Raw genomic sequence first — 17,550 nt, forward strand, 5'->3', positions numbered from 1 at the left:
ACATGAACTAGCTCTGTCTATCTGTGAAAAACTGTCAAATGCATTGAGATAAGAGGTAACTTTCAAGGGCTTATAAAATAGCATATGAGCCTACCTAGTTGTAGCTTTCAATGAAAAATCCCAAGAGAACAAAGCAAATTTCATGATAAAAGTGTATTGGAAAGTTGTTTAAAATGGCATGCCCTATCTGAATCATGAAAGTTTAATTGTGACTAGACTGTCCCTTTAATAAAAGACTAGAGATGTGCACGGTAGAAAACTTTGTTTCAAATTTCATTTCACACAAATGTTGTTAACAAAATTGTGGTTAAAAAATAGATAGTAGTGCGCTAAGGAAATTGATACTAAACACCTACAATCCCTACAATGTGTCAGATACCAGAATAACAAATGCTAAGCTTTTTGGGCTTAAAGATAAAGAGGGCGCCGTGAGGCCAAAGTATCAAAACACCTGGGGCTCGATCCGATATGCAGCGTTGCCCGCAAATGCCGGCGACGCTGAATTTTGCGCTGGTTTGGTATCCTATATACGGCGTAACCTAGAAGTTACGCCCGTATATTTCTGCCGTCGCCCGTAGTTTTTTGGGCCATAGGCAGGTATACTAAACCAGCGCAGTTTGGTATCCAATATACAGCATAAGGACTTACGTGGCGAAAATGGAGAAATCTTACTCCATTTTTACCTTGCCACAAAAAGCAGCCGTAGTAAGCCTTACGCTGTCTATTGGAGCCCCGTAACTCCCTAACTAGCTACAAAATAAACCTAACACCTAACGCATGCGCAATGTCTATCTACCTGTCAACTGCGATCTGCTAAATAAAACCTAACACCTAACGCATGCGCAATATCTATCTACCTGTCAACTGTGATCCCCGCTGCAATCCCTAATAAAGTTATTAACCCCTAAACCGCCGCTCCCGGACCCCGCCGCCACCTACATTAACTACCCCCTAATGTGATCCCCCTACACCGTCGCCAACTATATTAAACTACCCCCTAAAGTGAGCCCCTACCCCGCCGCCATCTATTTTAAAATTATTAACCCCTAATTTAATCCCCCTACCCCGCCACCAGCTATATTAAATTATTTAACCCCTAATCTAATCCCCCTACCCCGCCGCCAGCTATATTAAATTATTTAACCCCTAATCTAATCCCCCTACACTGCCGCCAGCTATATTAAATTATTTAACCCCTAATCTAATCCCCCTACCCCGCCGCCAGCTATATTAAATTATTTAACCCCTAATCTAATCCCCCTACACCGCCGCCAGCTATATTAAACTATTTAACCCCTAATCTAATCCCCCTACCCCGCCGCCAGCTATATTAAATTATTTAACCCCTAATCTAATCCCCCTACCCTTCCGTCACCTATATTAAATTATTTAACCCCTAAAATACTAAACTATCCCTACCACTAAACCTAAGTCTAACCCTACAAATAGCCCTGAAAAGGGCTTTTTGCGTGGCATTACCCCAAAGTAAACTGCTCTATTGCCAGCCCTTAAAAGGGCTTTTTGCGGGGCATGCCCCAAAGAAAACTGCTCTTTTACCAGCCCCCAAAGAAAACTGCTCTTTTACCAGCTGTGCTGCCCGGTCCTCGCGCTGCTGTCGGGTGGGTGCGCGTGCGATCAGCTGCAAGAGTTTGTCTGAACTGCGCATGACGGCTTCAGACAAACTCTTGTCTTTTATAATATAGGATAGTTATTATATTATATATATTAACTATATTAACCCTAATTATATTAGGGTTAATATAGTTAATATCGTTGTTATATTATCTATATATTAAGTATAATAACCCTATCTAACTCTAACATCCCTAACTAAACTCTTATTAAAATAAATCTAATATTAATATTATTAATTAAAATATTCCTATTTAAATCTAAATACTTACCTATAAAATAAACCCTAAGATAGCTACAATGTAATTAATAATTACATTGTAGCTATTTTAGGGTTTATATTTATTTTACAGGTAACTTGGTATTTATTTTAACTAGGTACAATAGCTATTAAATAGTTAATAACTATTTAATAGCTACCTAGTTAAAATAATTACCAATTTACCTGTAAAATAAATCCTAACCTAAGTTACAAATACACCTACACTATCAATAAATTAAATAAACTACAAATATCTAAACTAAAATACAATAAAATAATCTAAACTAAATTACACAAAAAAACAAACACTAAATTACAAAAATAAAAAAATATTACAAGATTTTTAAGCTAATTACACCTATTCTAAGCCCCCTAATAAAATAATAAACCCCCAAAATCAAAAAAATTCCCTGCCCTATTCTAAATTAAAAAAGTTAGCTCTTTTACCTTACCAGCCCTTAAAAGGGCCTTTTGCGGGGCATGCCCCAAAGAAAACTGCTCTTTTGCCTGAAAAAAAAAAACACAATACCACCCCCCAACATTACAACCCACCACCCACATACCCCTAATCTAACTCAAACCCCCCTTAAATAAACCTAACACTACCCCCTGAAGATCTCCCTACCTTGTATTCACCCCGCCAGGCAGAACTCTTTATCCGATCCGCCGCGGAGCATCCATCCGGCACGACGACTTCCCGACGAATGATGTTCCTTTAAATGACGTCATCCAAGATGGCATCCGTCGAATTCCGATTGGCTGATAGGATTCTATCAGCCAATCGGAATTAAGGTAGAAAAATCTGATTGGCTGAACCAATCAGCCAATCGGATTGAACTTGAATCTGATTGGCTGATTCAATCAGCCAATCAGATTTTTCTACCTTAATTCCGATTGGCTGATAGAATCCTATCAGCCAATCGGAATTCGACGGACGCCATCTTGGATGACGTCATTTAAAGGAACATCATTCGTCTGGAAGTCGTCGTGCCGGATGGATGCTCCACGGCGGAGGAGCGAAGAAAGAAGATTGAAGATGCCGCTTTGCTTGAAGACATCACCGGATGGAAGAAGACTCTCTGCCGCTTGCTTGAAGACATCGCCGGATGGAAGAAGACTTCACTGCAGCTTGCTTGAAGACATCGCCCGGATCGGATGAAGAGTTCTGCCTGGCGGGGTGAATACAAGGTAGGGAGATCTTCAGGGGGATAGTGTTTATTTAAGGGGGGTTTGGGTTAGATTAGGGGTATGTGGGTGGTGGGTTGTAATGTTGGGGGGTGGTATTGTGGGGGGGTTTTCAGACAAAAGAGCAGTTTTCTTTGGGGCATGCCCCGCAAAAGGCCCTTTTAAGGGTTGGTAAGGTAAAAGAGCTAACTTTTTTAATTTAGAATAGGGCAGGGAATTTTTTTTATTTTGAGGGGCTTTATTATTTTATTAGGGGGCTTAGAATAGGTGTAATTAGCTTAAAAATCTTGTAATCTTTTTTTTATTTTTTGTAATTTAGTGTTTTGTTTTTTTTGTAATTTAGTTTAGTTTATTTAACTGTATTTTAGTTAGATAGTTGTAGTTTATTTAATTTATTGATAGTGTAGGTGTATTTGTAACTTAGGTTAGGATTTATTTTACAGGTAAATTGGTAATTATTTTAACTAGTGTGACAGGAACACTTTTAACCACGGTCTTCTAGGGCACAAATGCAGCACAGGACAATCCACTGTAGTTTAAAAGGCTTTATTTTTCACAGCAATAACAAACAGGCAGTTCATTTTCAAAAGAGGGAAATCCTTCCTCTGCAGCAAAGTTAAGTGCTTTTAAATGTGTCCCAGCACTTCACAGCATTCCACAAGTGCTTTGTAAAAATAATGTCCTTTTACAGTTCACAGGAACAAAAGTCTTTTACACAGTGTAACAAACACACACACCAGCTTCTGTAGCTGTATAACTCTCTCTCAAGGCCTAAGTGAGGCTGCTATTTAAACCCTCACAACTTCTAATTAGCCACACCTGTGATTAGCTGCTGGATAGCTTCATAGCTGTCTGGGATAATCAAATACACACTCTTTCTCCCTGGGGTTTTAACTGAAAGGAGAAATAGCATGTACAATGCTTGGTCTTAAATATCTTCCAGTTATAACCAGGCCTTGCTTTCTGTCACATATCCTCCCCCCCAGCTCACACCCAGTGGGTTGAGCGACCATGGACATCAATGAATGTACCCGAGACAAACCATCAGCAGTGCCCTGCAAAAGACCGGCCCTGTGCTCAACAGTAAAATTGAAGGGTTGCAAGCTAAGAAACCACCTAGTAACCCTTGAATTTGTTTCCTTATTCTGACTCATCCATGTGAGAGGAGCATGATCTGTTATTAATTTAAATTTTCTTCCCAACAGATAGTACCTAAGGGTCTCTAAAGCCCACTTAATGGCAAGGCATTCTTTCTCCACTATAGAATAGTTCTTTTCCTGTGGAATAAGTTTTCTGCTTAGGAAAAGGACAGGATGCTCTTCTCCCTGACACTCCTGCGAGAGAACTGCTCCTAAACCAACATCAGAGGCATCTGTCTGTACAATAAAATCTTTAGCGAAATTGGGGGTTACCAAAACTGGATGGGCACAAAGGGCATCTTTCAAATGCTTAAAAGCTTGTTCTGCATCTGGGGACCATTTTATCATAATTGGGGCCCTTGCTTTTGTGAGATCTGTCAAGGGTGCCACAATTGTAGCGAAATTCTGGATAAACCTTCTATAATAACTAGTTATCCCAATAAATGCTCTTACTTGTTTTTTTGTTAGAGGCTGTGGCCAGTTCTGTATGGCCTCTACTTTTGTTGTCTGAGGTTTAACTAATCCTTTCTGTACAATAAAATCTTTAGCGAAATTGGGGGTTACCAAAACTGGATGGGCACAAAGGGCATCTTTCAAATGCTTAAAAGCTTGTTCTGCTTCTGGGGACCATTTTATCATAATTGGGGCCCTTGCTTTTGTGAGATCTGTCAAGGGTGCCACAATTGTAGCGAAATTCTGGATAAACCTTCTATAATAACTAGTTATCCCAATAAATGCTCTTACTTGTTTTTTTGTTAGAGGCTGTGGCCAGTTCTGTATGGCCTCTACTTTTGTTGTCTGAGGTTTAACTAATCCTCTACCAATAGTATAACCCAAGTACTTAGCTTCCTGTAAACCAACGGTACATTTTGCAGGATTGGCAGTTAACCCAGCGGACCGTATTGCATCAAGTACTGCTTGAACTTTTGGAAGATGGGATTCCCAATCTGTACTATAAATTATAACATCATCTAAATATGCTGCCGCATAACGAACATGGGGTTTCAGAATTCTATCCATCATCCTCTGGAATGTTGCCGGGGCCCCATGTAAACCAAATGGCAACACCGTATACTGAAATAAGCCCTCTGGGGTTGAAAAAGCTGTCTTTTCCTTTGCTTGACTAGTGAGAGGCACCTGCCAATACCCTTTCGCTAAATCAATTGTAGTGAGATAACGTGCTTTTCCTAGCCTTTCTAACAACTCATCTACCCTAGGCATTGGGTAGGTGTCAAATTTGGAAACACAATTAAGCTTACGAAAGTCATTACAGAACCTTAATGAACCATCCGGCTTTGGAACAAGCACGATTGGACTGATCCACTCACTTTGTGATTCCTCAATTACCCCAAGCTTTAACATTTTTTCTACCTCCAGTTTAATAGCCTTTCTACGAGCCTCAGGGACCCTATAGGGTTTAAGGCAGACCTTCTTCCCTGGTTCTGTTATTATGTCATGCTTAATAACATTAGTTTTTCCCGGTACCACAGAAAATACCTCTTTGTTCATTCTAATAAAATCCTTGACCTCTCTCTTCTGATGTACAGATAGGGTTTCCGATATATTTACCTCTGGTTCAGTGACAGGGAGTTCTGTAGGTTTTACCAGATTTATATGATATATTTGCTCAGGTTTCCTTCTCCCTGGCTGACTTACTTTGTAATTAACATCATTTATAACCCTGATATTATTTCTTGCCTCTACCAATGTTGGATCCTCCCATTGGGCTTTTTTAAAATTACCAGGGCCACCAACCAGATCTATCAAATCATCAATATTTTCCAAGCTAGTACTTGGTACTTCATTACTCTGAGAAGGTTGATCACCTACTAATACAGGCATAGGGCAATAAATCTTATTTTTCTCCTTTTCAATGGAACCCCCTTCAAAATCAGTTTCAGAGAAAGGAAATACATAAATATCAGAAGTTTGACATATTTCTGGAGATTCCCATAACTCCAGAAATTTTGAAAAATTTCTCCCTATCACCACCTCATGGGCTAAATTTGGTACTACACCAACACAATATTTTAATTTACCACACTGAGTCTCAATCTCCACCTCAGCTGTAGGATATTCCCATTTATCTCCATGAACACAGATAATTCCCATTTTTTCCCCATAATCTAATACTGCATCTGGTACCAAAGATTTAGCCACTAGTGTGACCATACTTCCTGAATCAAGCAAAGCCCTAGACACTTTACCATTAACCGTCACAGTACACCAATGGGAATCATTATTAACAGAGCTGTTGCTATTAGACAATAGTGAATGTGCAACATTACAGTCCATAAATTCATCTTTATCACAGTCTCTAGCAATATGCCCAACCTCATTACATTTAAAACATCTTACAGGTTGGTTATATTTAAATGTTTCCTGAATTCCTGGGGAAATGTCTCTGGTGTTTTGCCTATACACCTGCTTCTCTCTTATACCCTTTATCCCCTGAACAGTCTTACCAGTTCTTGTAGAGCTCTGGGACTTGGGATTGTGGGGCTGATCCATTGAAGATTGTTGCAAAACTTCTCCTGAAGCTATAAATCTTTCGACCAATACAATCAACTGATCCGCTGTTTGAGGATCACCTTGATTAACCCACCGCCGCAGGGAAGCAGGTAATCCATGCTGAAACCGGTCCATCACCAGTAGTTCCACTATTTTGGTAGCTGAATTAACCTCTGGTTGCAGCCACTTCCTGGCAAGGTGTATAAGGTCGAACATCTGGGATCTTGCAGCATTATGAGATGAAAACATCCAGGAATGGAATCTTTGTGCACGGACTGCCGAAGTCACCCCAAGGCGTGCAAGGATTTCTGCTTTCAATTTCTCATAGTCACTGGCTTGTGCTGGCTCTAAATCAAAGTAGGCCTTCTGAGGTTCACCACTAAGAAATGGCGCAAGTATACTCGCCCACTCAACTGTCGGCCATTTTTCTCTTTCTGCTGTGCGTTCAAATGCCAAAAGATACGCCTCAACATCATCAGCTGCTGTCATTTTTTGAAGATAATGACTAGCCCTTATTACTCTGGAACCTTGGCTGCCACCAACATATTCAGAGTTCAGTCTTTCTGATATGGCTTGAACCTCTCGTTGCAGAGTCTGTGTAGCACTTTGCTGCTCCTCCCGGGTCTTCCTGAATGTCTCAGCTTGCACAGCAGCCATCTGTTGTATCAACAATTCAGTGTTCTCCTTCTGTGATTTAGCCAGCAGCATAGCACTCTCTGACTGGGCCAAGACCAACTGTTGCAGTGCTGCACTATTTTCAGCAGCTTTTCTGTTAGTCTCTTGCTGTATAGCATTAGAATGGATCAAAGCTTTAATGACTTCCTCCATGTTGCTTGCAGATTATTATGCCCACAGACTTACAACGTGGTTGCCTGGATTCTCCACCAAGTGTGACAGGAACACTTTTAACCACGGTCTTCTAGGGCACAAATGCAGCACAGGACAATCCACTGTAGTTTAAAAGGCTTTATTTTTCACAGCAATAACAAACAGGCAGTTCATTTTCAAAAGAGGGAAATCCTTCCTCTGCAGCAAAGTTAAGTGCTTTTAAATGTGTCCCAGCACTTCACAGCATTCCACAAGTGCTTTGTAAAAATAATGTCCTTTCTCTTGTTAAGTGTATCCAGTCCACGGATCATCCATTACTTATGGGATATTATCTCCTCCCCAACAGGAAGTGCAAGAGGATTCACCCAGCAGAGCTGCTATATAGCTCCTCCCCTAACTGCCATTACCAGTCATTCTCTTGCACCCAACGACTAGATAGGATGTGTTAGAGGACTATGGTGATTATATTTAGTTTTATACCTTCAATCAAAAGTTTGTTATTTTATAATAGCACCGGAGTGTGTTATTCCTTCTCTGGTAGAATTTGAAGAAGAATCTACCTGAGTTTTTACTATGATTTTAGCCGGCGTAGTTAAGATCATATTGCTGTTTCTCGGCCATCTGAGGAGAGGTAAACTTCAGATCAGGGGACAGCGGGCAGATTAATCTGCAAAGAGGTATGTAGCAGCTTATTATTTTCTGACAATGGAATTGATGAGAAAATTCTGCCATACCGATATAATGTAAACTCAGCCTTAAATGCAGTAGCAGCAACTGGTATCAGGCTGTCATGTATGTATATTTTACACTTCAGTATTCTGGGGAATGGCACTTCACTGGAATTATACTGTGTGCATAAGACTTTAGCCTAATTTGCAGGGACTGGCAACAGGCTCTTTAATAACACTTAATTTATGTTAAACGTTTTTTGCTGGCATGTAAAATCGTTTCATTTTCTGAGGTACTGGGTGAATAAAATGTTTTGGGCATTATTTTTTCCACTTGGCAGTTGTTTTATTTAATTTATGACAGTTTACTGATCTCTCTCACTGTTGTGTGTGAGGGGGAGGTCAAAAAATTCAGTCAGAAGCTCATTGTATTTCCTGCATGATCCGGTTCATCTCTACAGAACTCAGGGGTCTTCAAAACTTGTTTTGAGGGAGGTAATCATTCACAGCAGAGCTGTGAGATTGTAGTTGACTGTGATAAAAAACGTTTATTTCTGTAACTTTTTTTTTTTTTTTTTTCTGCTATCAGGGTTAGTTATCCTTCGCTAATGGGAACAAGCCTTTGCTAAAATTGTGTTTTTTACAAAGATTTGATGCTATAACCTTTCAGTTTATTAACTTTCAACTGTCATAACTCTTTCTGTGCTTCTTATAGGCACAGTACGTTTTCATATTATAGTAAATTACTTGAAAAGTATTTCCAAGTTGCTAGTTTATTTGCTAGTGTGTTAAACATGTCTGATTCAGAGGAAGACATCTGTGCTATATGTGCTAATGCCAAAGTGGAGCCCAATAGAAATTTATGTACTAACTGTATTGATGCTACTTTAAATAAAAGTCAATCTGTACAAATTGAACACATTTCACCAAACAACGAGGGGAGAGTTATGCCGACTAACTCGCCTCACGTGTCAGTACCTGCATCTCCCGTGATATTGTGGCGCCGAGTACATCTGGGCGGCCATTACAAATCACATTACAGGATATGGCTACTGTTATGACTGAAGTTTTGGCTAAATTACCAGAACTAAGAGGTAAGCGTGATCACTCTGGGGTGAGAACAGAGTGCGCTGATAATGTTAGGGCCATGTCAGATACTGCGTCACAACTTGCAGAACATGAGGACGGAGAGCTTCATTCTGCGGCTGACGGTTCTGATCCAAACAGATTGGATTCAGATATTTCAAATTTTAAATTTAAGCTGGAAAACCTCCGTGTATTACTAGGGGAGGTGTTAGCGGCTCTGAATGATTGTAACACAGTTGCAATACCAGAAAAAATGTGAAGGTTGGATAAATATTTTGCGGTACCGTCGAGTACTGACGTTTTTCCTATACCTAAGAGACTTACTGAAATTGTTACTAAGGAGTGGGATAGACCCGGTGTGCCGTTCTCACCCCCTCCGATATTTAGAAAGATGTTTCCAATAGACACCACCACACGGGACTTATGGCAAACGATCCCTAAGGTGGAGGGAGCAGTTTCTACTTTAGCTAAGCGTACCACTATCCCGGTGGAGGATAGCTGTGCCTTTTCAGATCCAATGGATAAAAAGTTAGAGGGTTACCTTAAGAAAATGTTTGTTCAACAAGGTTTTATATTGCAACCCCTTGCATGCATTGCGCCTGTCACGGCTGCAGCAGCATTTTGGTTTGAGTCTCTGGAAGGGACACTTGAATCAGCTCCATTAGATGAGATTACACACAGGCTTAAAGCTCTTAAGTTAGCTAACTCATTTATTTCAGATGCCGTAGTACATTTAACTAAGCTTACGGCTAAGAATTCCGGATTCGCCATTCAGGTGCGCAGAGCACTGTGGCTAAAATCCTGGTCAGCTGTCGTTACTTCTAAGTCTAAATTACTTAATATACCTTTCAAAGGGCAGACCTTATTCGGGCCCGGATTGAAAGAAATTATCGCTGACATTACAGGAGGTAAAGGCCATGCCCTGCCTCAAGACAGAGCCAAACCTAAGGCTAGACAATCTAATTTTCGTTCCTTTCGGAATTTCAAAGCAGGAGCAGCATCAACTTCCTCTGCTCCAAAACAAGAAGGATCTGTTGCTCGCTACAGACAAGGCTAGAGACCTAACCAGTCCTGGAACAAGGGCAAGCAGGCCAGGAAACCTGCTGGTGCCCCTAAAACAGCATGAATTGAGGGCCCCCGATCCGGGAACGGATCTAGTGGGGGGCAGACTTTCTCTCTTCGCCCAGGCTTGGGCAAGAGATGTCCAGGATCCCTGGGCGCTAGAGATAATATCTCAGGGATACCTTCTGGACTTCAAATACTCTCCCCCAAGAGAGAGATTTCATCTGTCAAGGTTGTCAACAAACCAAATAAAGAAAGAGGCGTTTCTACGCTGCGTACAAGAGCTTTTATTAATGGGAGTAATCCATCCAGTTCCACGGTCGGAACAGGGACAAGGGTTTTACTCAAATCTGTTTGTGGTTCCCAAAAAAGAGGGAACTTTCAGGCCAATCCTGGATTTAAAGATCCTAAACAAATTCCTAAGAGTTCCATCGTTCAAAATGGAGACTATTCGGACAATTTTACCCATGATCCAAAAGGGTCAGTACATGACCACAGTGGATTTAAAGGATGCTTACCTTCACATACCGATTCACAAAGATCATTACCGGTATCTAAGGTTTGCCTTTCTAGACAGGCATTGCCAGTTTGTAGCTCTTCCATTCGGATTGGCTACGGCTCCGAGAATCTTCACAAAGGTTCTGGGTGCTCTTCTGGCGGTACTAAGACCGCGAGGAATTGCGGTAGCTCCGTACCTAGACGACATTCTGATACAAGCTTCAAGCTTTCAAACTGCCAAGTCTCATACAGAGTTAGTACTGGCATTTCTAAGGTCGCATGGATGGAAGGTGAACGAAAAGAAGAGTTCTCTCTTTCCACTCACAAGAGTTCCCTTCTTGGGGACTCTTATAGATTCTGTAGAAATGAAGATTTACCTGACAGAAGACAGGTTAACAAAGCTTCAAAATGCATGCCGTGTGCTTCATTCCATTCAACACCCGTCAGTAGCTCAATGCATGGAGGTGATCGGCTTAATGGTAGCAGCAATGGACATAGTACCCTTTGCACGCCTACATCTCAGACCGCTGCAATTGTGCATGCTAAGTCAGTGGAATGGGGATTACTCAGACTTGTCCCCTACTCTGAATCTGGATCAAGAGACCAGAAATTCTCTTCTATGGTGGCTTTCTCGGCCACATCTGTCCAGGGGGATGCCATTCAGCAGGCCAGACTGGACAATTGTAACAACAGACGCCAGCCTACTAGGTTGGGGCGCTGTCTGGAATTCTCTGAAGGCTCAGGGACAATGGAATCAGGAGGAGAGTCTCCTAACAATAAACATTCTGGAATTGAGAGCAGTTCTCAATGCCCTTCTGGCTTGGCCCCAGTTAACAACTCGGGGGTTCATCAGGTTTCAGTCGGACAACATCACGACTGTAGCTTACATCAACCATCAGGGAGGGACAAGAAGCTCCCTAGCAATGATGGAAGTATCAAAGATAATTCGCTGGGCAGAGTCTCACTCTTGCCACCTGTCAGCAATCCACATCCCGGGAGTGGAGAACTGGGAGGCGGATTTCTTAAGTCGTCAGACTTTTCATCCGGGGGAGTGGGAACTTCATCCGGAGGTCTTTGCCCAAATACTTTGACGTTGGGGCAAACCAGAGATAGATCTCATGGCGTCTCGACAGAACGCCAAGCTTCCTCGTTACGGGTCCAGATCCAGGGATCCGGGAGCGGTTCTGATAGATGCTTTGACAGCACCTTGGACCTTCGGGATGGCTTATGTGTTTCCACCCTTCCCGATGCTTCCTCGATTGATTGCCAGAATCAAACAGGAGAGAGCATCAGTGATTCTAATAGCGCCTGCATGGCCACGCAGGACTTGGTATGCAGATCTAGTGGACATGTCATCCTGTCCACCTTGGTCGCTACCTCTGAAACAGGACCTTCTGATCCAGGGTCCCTTCAAACATCAAAATCTAATTTCTCTGAAGCTGACTGCTTGGAAATTGAACGCTTGATTTTATCAAAACGTGGTTTTTCTGAGTCAGTTATTGATACCTTAATACAGGCTAGGAAGCCTGTTACCAGAAAGATTTACCATAAGATATGGCGCAAATACTTATATTGGTGCGAATCCAAGAGTTACTCATGGAGTAAGGTTAGGATTCTGAGGATATTGTCTTTTCTACAAGAAGGTTTAGAAAAGGGTTTATCCGCTAGTTCCTTAAAGGGACAGATTTCAGCTCTGTCCATTCTTTTACACAAACGTCTGTCAGAAGTTCCGGACGTTCAAGCTTTTTGTCAGGCTTTAGCTAGGATCAAGCCTGTGTTTAAAACTGTTGCTCCACCATGGAGTTTGAACTTAGTTCTTAATGTTTTACAGGGGGTTCCGTTTGAACCCCTTCATTCCATTGATATCAAGTTGTTATCTTGGAAAGTTCTGTTTTTAATGGCGATTTCCTCGGCTCGAAGAGTCTCTGAATTATCTGCCTTACATTGTGATTCTCCTTATCTGATTTTTCATTCAGACAAGGTAGTTCTGCGTACTAAACCTGGGTTCCTACCTAAGGTGGTCACTAACAGGAATATCAATCAAGAGATTGTGGTTCCATCTTTGTGTCCTAATCCTTCTTCGAAAAAGGAACGTCTGCTACACAATCTAGATGTAGTCCGTGCCCTGAAATTTTATCTACAGGCAACTAAAGATTTTCGACAAACGTCTTCCCTGTTTGTCGTTTATTCTGGTCAGAGGAGAGGTCAAAAAGCTTCGGCTACCTCTCTCTCCTTTTGGCTTCGTAGCATAATACGGTTAGCCTATGAGACTGCTGGACAGCAGCCTCCTGAAAGAATTACAGCACATTCTACTAGAGCTGTGGCTTCCACTTGGGCCTTTAAGAATGAGGCTTCTGTTGAACAGATTTGCAAGGCTGCAACTTGGTCTTCTCTTCATACTTTTTCCAAATTTTCCAAATTTGACACTTTTGCTTCTTCGGAGGCTGTTTTTGGGAGAAAGGTTCTTCAGGCAGTGGTTCCTTCCGTATAAAGAGCCTGCCTGTCCCTCCCGTCATCCGTGTACTTTAGCTTTGGTATTGGTATCCCATAAGTAATGGATGATCTGTGGACTGGATACACTTAACAAGAGAAAACATAATTTATGCTTACCTGATAAATTTATTTCTCTTGTAGTGTATCCAGTCCACGGCCCGCCCTGTCACTTTAAGGCAGGTAATTTTTCCATTAAACTACAGTCACCACTGCACCCTATGGTTTTCCTTTCTCTGCATGTTTTCGGTCGAATGACTGGTAATGGCAGTTAGGGGAGGAGCTATATAGCAGCTCTGCTGGGTGAATCCTCTTGCACTTCCTGTTGGGGAGGAGATAATATCCCATAAGTAATGGATGATCCGTGGACTGGATACACTACAAGAGAAATAAATTTATCAGGTAAGCATAAATTATGTTTTTACAGTTCACAGGAACAAAAGTCTTTTACACAGTGTAACAAACACACACACCAGCTTCTGTAGCTGTATAACTCTCTCTCAAGGCCTAAGTGAGGCTGCTATTTAAACCCTCACAACTTCTAATTAGCCACACCTGTGATTAGCTGCTGGACAGCTTCATAGCTGTCTGGGATAATCAAATACACACTCTTTCTCCCTGGGGTTTTAACTGAAAGGAGAAATAGCATGTACAATGCTTGGTCTTAAATATCTTCCATTTATAACCAGGCCTTGCTTTCTGTCACACTAGGTAGCTATTAAATAGTTATTAACTATTTAATAGCTATTGTACCTAGTTAAAATAAATACCAAGTTACCTGTAAAATAAATATAAACCCTAAAATAGCTACAATGTAATTATTAATTACATTGTAGCTATCTTAGGGTTTATTTTATAGGTAAGTATTTAGATTTAAATAGGAATATTTTAATTAATAATATTAATATTAATTAGATTTATTTTAATAAGCGTTTAGTTAGGGATGTTAGAGTTAGATAGGGTTATTATACTTAATATATATAAAATATAATAACGATATTAACTATATTAACCCTAATATAATTAGGGTTAATATAGTTAATATATATAATATAATAACTATATTAACCCTAATATAATTAGGGTTAATATTGTTAATATAGCTGGCGGCAGTGTAGGGGGATTAGATTAGGGGTTAATACATTTATTATAGGTGGCGGTGGTGTAGGGGGATTTAGATTGTAGGCAAAAGAGCTGTTAACTTTGTGACAAAGCCCCGCCAAAAGCCCTTTTAAGGGCTTGTAAAAGAGCAGTTTTCTTTGGGGCATGCCCCGCAAAAAGCCCTTTTAAGGGCTGGCAATAGAGCAGTTTACTTTGGGGTAATGCCACGCATAAATCCCTTTTCAGGGCTATTTGTAGGGTTAGACTTAGGTTTAGTGGTAGGGATAGTTTAGTATTTTAGGGGTTAAATAGTTTAATATAGGTGGCGGCGGGGTAGGGGGATTAGATTAGGGGTTAAATAGTTTAATATAAGTGGCGGCGGGGTAGGGGGATTAGATTAGGGGTTAAATAGTTTAATATAGGTGGCAGCGGTGTAGGGGGATTAGATTAGGGGTTAATAATTTTAAAATAGATGGCGTCGGGGTAGGGGTTCACTTTAGGGGGTAGTTTAATGTAGTTGGCGGCAGGGTAGGAGCTCACATTAGGGGGTTATATATTTAATATAGCTGGCGGCGGGGTCCGGGAGCGGCGGTTTAGGGGTTAATAACTTTATTAGCTGGCGGCTTGGTCCGGGAGCGGCGGTTTAGGGGTTAATACATTTTTTTATTGTTAGGATAGTGAGGGGGGATAGCGGATAGAGGGGTATACGTGTCGGACTATGCTTGGGAGGCGTGTTAGACAGTACAGGAGATTTAATAACTTAGTCAGGTTTTGTAGGCGCCGGCAGTTTCTAAAGTGCCGTAAGTCAATGGCGACTCCAGAAATTTGTACTTACGCAGATTTCTGGACATCGCTGGTTTATCTGACTTACGGCACTTTAGCCTCTGACGGCGCCGTATATGGGATAGCTCGAGTTGCGAGCTGAAACTGTGGATGGCGGGGGTTCCCTCGCTTGCGCCGCAAACTACGCTGCATATCGGATCGCGCCCCAATTGTTTGTAACATATAAAATAATTTATTAAAATACAAATAGTTAAAGGCCTAAAAAGGGACGTCTCCCTGTAGTAATCTTAAAAAACTTAAAACAGTATGTATATACTCATAAGCTTATGCCATAGAATGAAAATGATGAATTTTTAAGCAGATTGCATGTGCTATTAGTATATAGTAACTGCACCTAACTGATATTGGAAATAATTGGTTAAACAACGATAATGTCCAATATAGAAGGCTTTAGATTGTTAATCTGTATGTGACAAATCCAGATCGAAAAATTTCAATATCACACTGTTAGAAGGTGAATCCTGCATGGAATATATAGGTAAAGTTCCAATTCAAATAAGCGTATGAATAATGCACAAGATGGTAGTTCATTTCATTCTCACAGAAAACATATGTATGAATCACATAGAAATGGATTGAATAACAGTACTTTACCACTCTTTCTGCGTGTTCTATGTCGGTCAAAGTTTGGACTGCTGAAGCGACCGGAGCCGCTCTTCCAAGATGTGTTTTGCAACCTCACACACGTGTTGGATGGCGTCTGACGTCACGTCTCGTCCGTTGGTTCTCAATAGGAGAAGTGACAGCGCGCTGGCAATCAGCTGTCTGGAAATTTCAAAGTGATGGCAGATGAATGTACACTTCAGACCTGTGTCATAGGCTCACAATATAGAGGGTGGTATTCAAATTCCTCCTCACTATAAATAAGATCAAATATGCAGAAAAATATATTTTGTTGCTGGAAATTAACCCGGGTTAAAAGGCAAAATATAGTAGTATTGATTATGATGCTGCAGTGTCACACAAACAAGCGGCGTGTTTTGCCCTTCCTTGGGCTTTATCAAGATTTCTGTGAGAATTAAATGAACTACCATCTTGTGCATTATTCATACGCTCATTTGAATTGGAACTTTAACTATATATTCCACGCAGGATTCACCTTCTAACAGTGTGATATTGAACTTTTTCGATCTGGATTTGTCACATACAGATTAACAATCTAAAACCTTCCATATTGGACATTATCGTTGTTTAACCAATTATTTCCAATATCAGTTTGGTGCAGTTACTATATACTAATAGCACATGCAATCTGCTTAAAAATTAATAATTTTCATTCTATGGCATAAGCTTATGAGTATATACATACTTTTTTACTGCTAGATTTAGAGTTCTGAGGCCAAAGGGGTGCGTTAGCTAATCGTGCTTTTTTTCCCCCGCACCTTTTAAATACCGCTGGTATTTAGAGTTCACAGAAGGGCTGCGTTAGGCTCCAAAAAGGGAGCGTAGAGCATAATTTACCGCCAGCTTCAAAAACGTGCTCGTGCACGATTCCCCCATAGGAAACAATGGGGCCATTTGAGCTGAAAAAAATCTAACACCTGCAAAAAAGCAGCGTTCAGCTCCTAACGCAGCCCCATTGTTTCCTATGGGGAAACACTTCATATGTCTGCACCTAACACCCTAACATGTACCCCGAGTCTAAACACACCTAACCTTACACTTATTAACCCCTAATTTGCCGCCCCCGCTATCGCTGACCCCTGCATATTATTATTAACCCCTAATCTTCCGCTCCGTACACCACCGCAACCTACGTTATCCCTATGTACCCCTAATCTGCTGCCCCTAACACCGCCGACCCCTATATTATATTTATTAACCCCTAATCTGCCTCCCCCAACGTCGCCGCCACCTACCTACAATTATTAACCCCTAATCTGCCGACCGGACCTCACCGCTACTATAATAAATGTATTAACCCCTAATCTGCCTCACTCCCGACTCAAAAACCCTATAATAAATAGTATTAACCCCTAATCTGCCCTCCCTAACATCACCGACACCTAACTTCAAGTATTAACCCCTAATCTGCCGACCGGACTTCACCGCTACTCTAATAAATTTATTAACCCCTAAAGCTAAGTCTAACACTAACACCCCCCTAAGTTAAATAAAATTTTTATCTAACGAAATAAATTAACTCTTATTAAATAAATTATTCCTATTTAAAGCTAAATACTTACCTGTAAAATAAACCCTAATATAGCTACAATATAAATTATAATTATATTGTAGCTATTTT

The 17,550-nt window shown here is 40.9% G+C and overlaps 1 gene segment (V, D, J or C); it reads left to right on the plus strand.

The window, feature by feature from the left end:
* Positions 1-17,550, plus strand: part of LOC128641809 (Ig gamma-3 chain C region-like) — a 168,721-nt gene that overhangs the window by 78,190 nt on the left and 72,981 nt on the right.

This window comes from Bombina bombina, chromosome 11 (genome assembly GCF_027579735.1).
Source record: "Bombina bombina isolate aBomBom1 chromosome 11, aBomBom1.pri, whole genome shotgun sequence".
Taxonomy (NCBI): domain Eukaryota; kingdom Metazoa; phylum Chordata; class Amphibia; order Anura; family Bombinatoridae; genus Bombina; species Bombina bombina.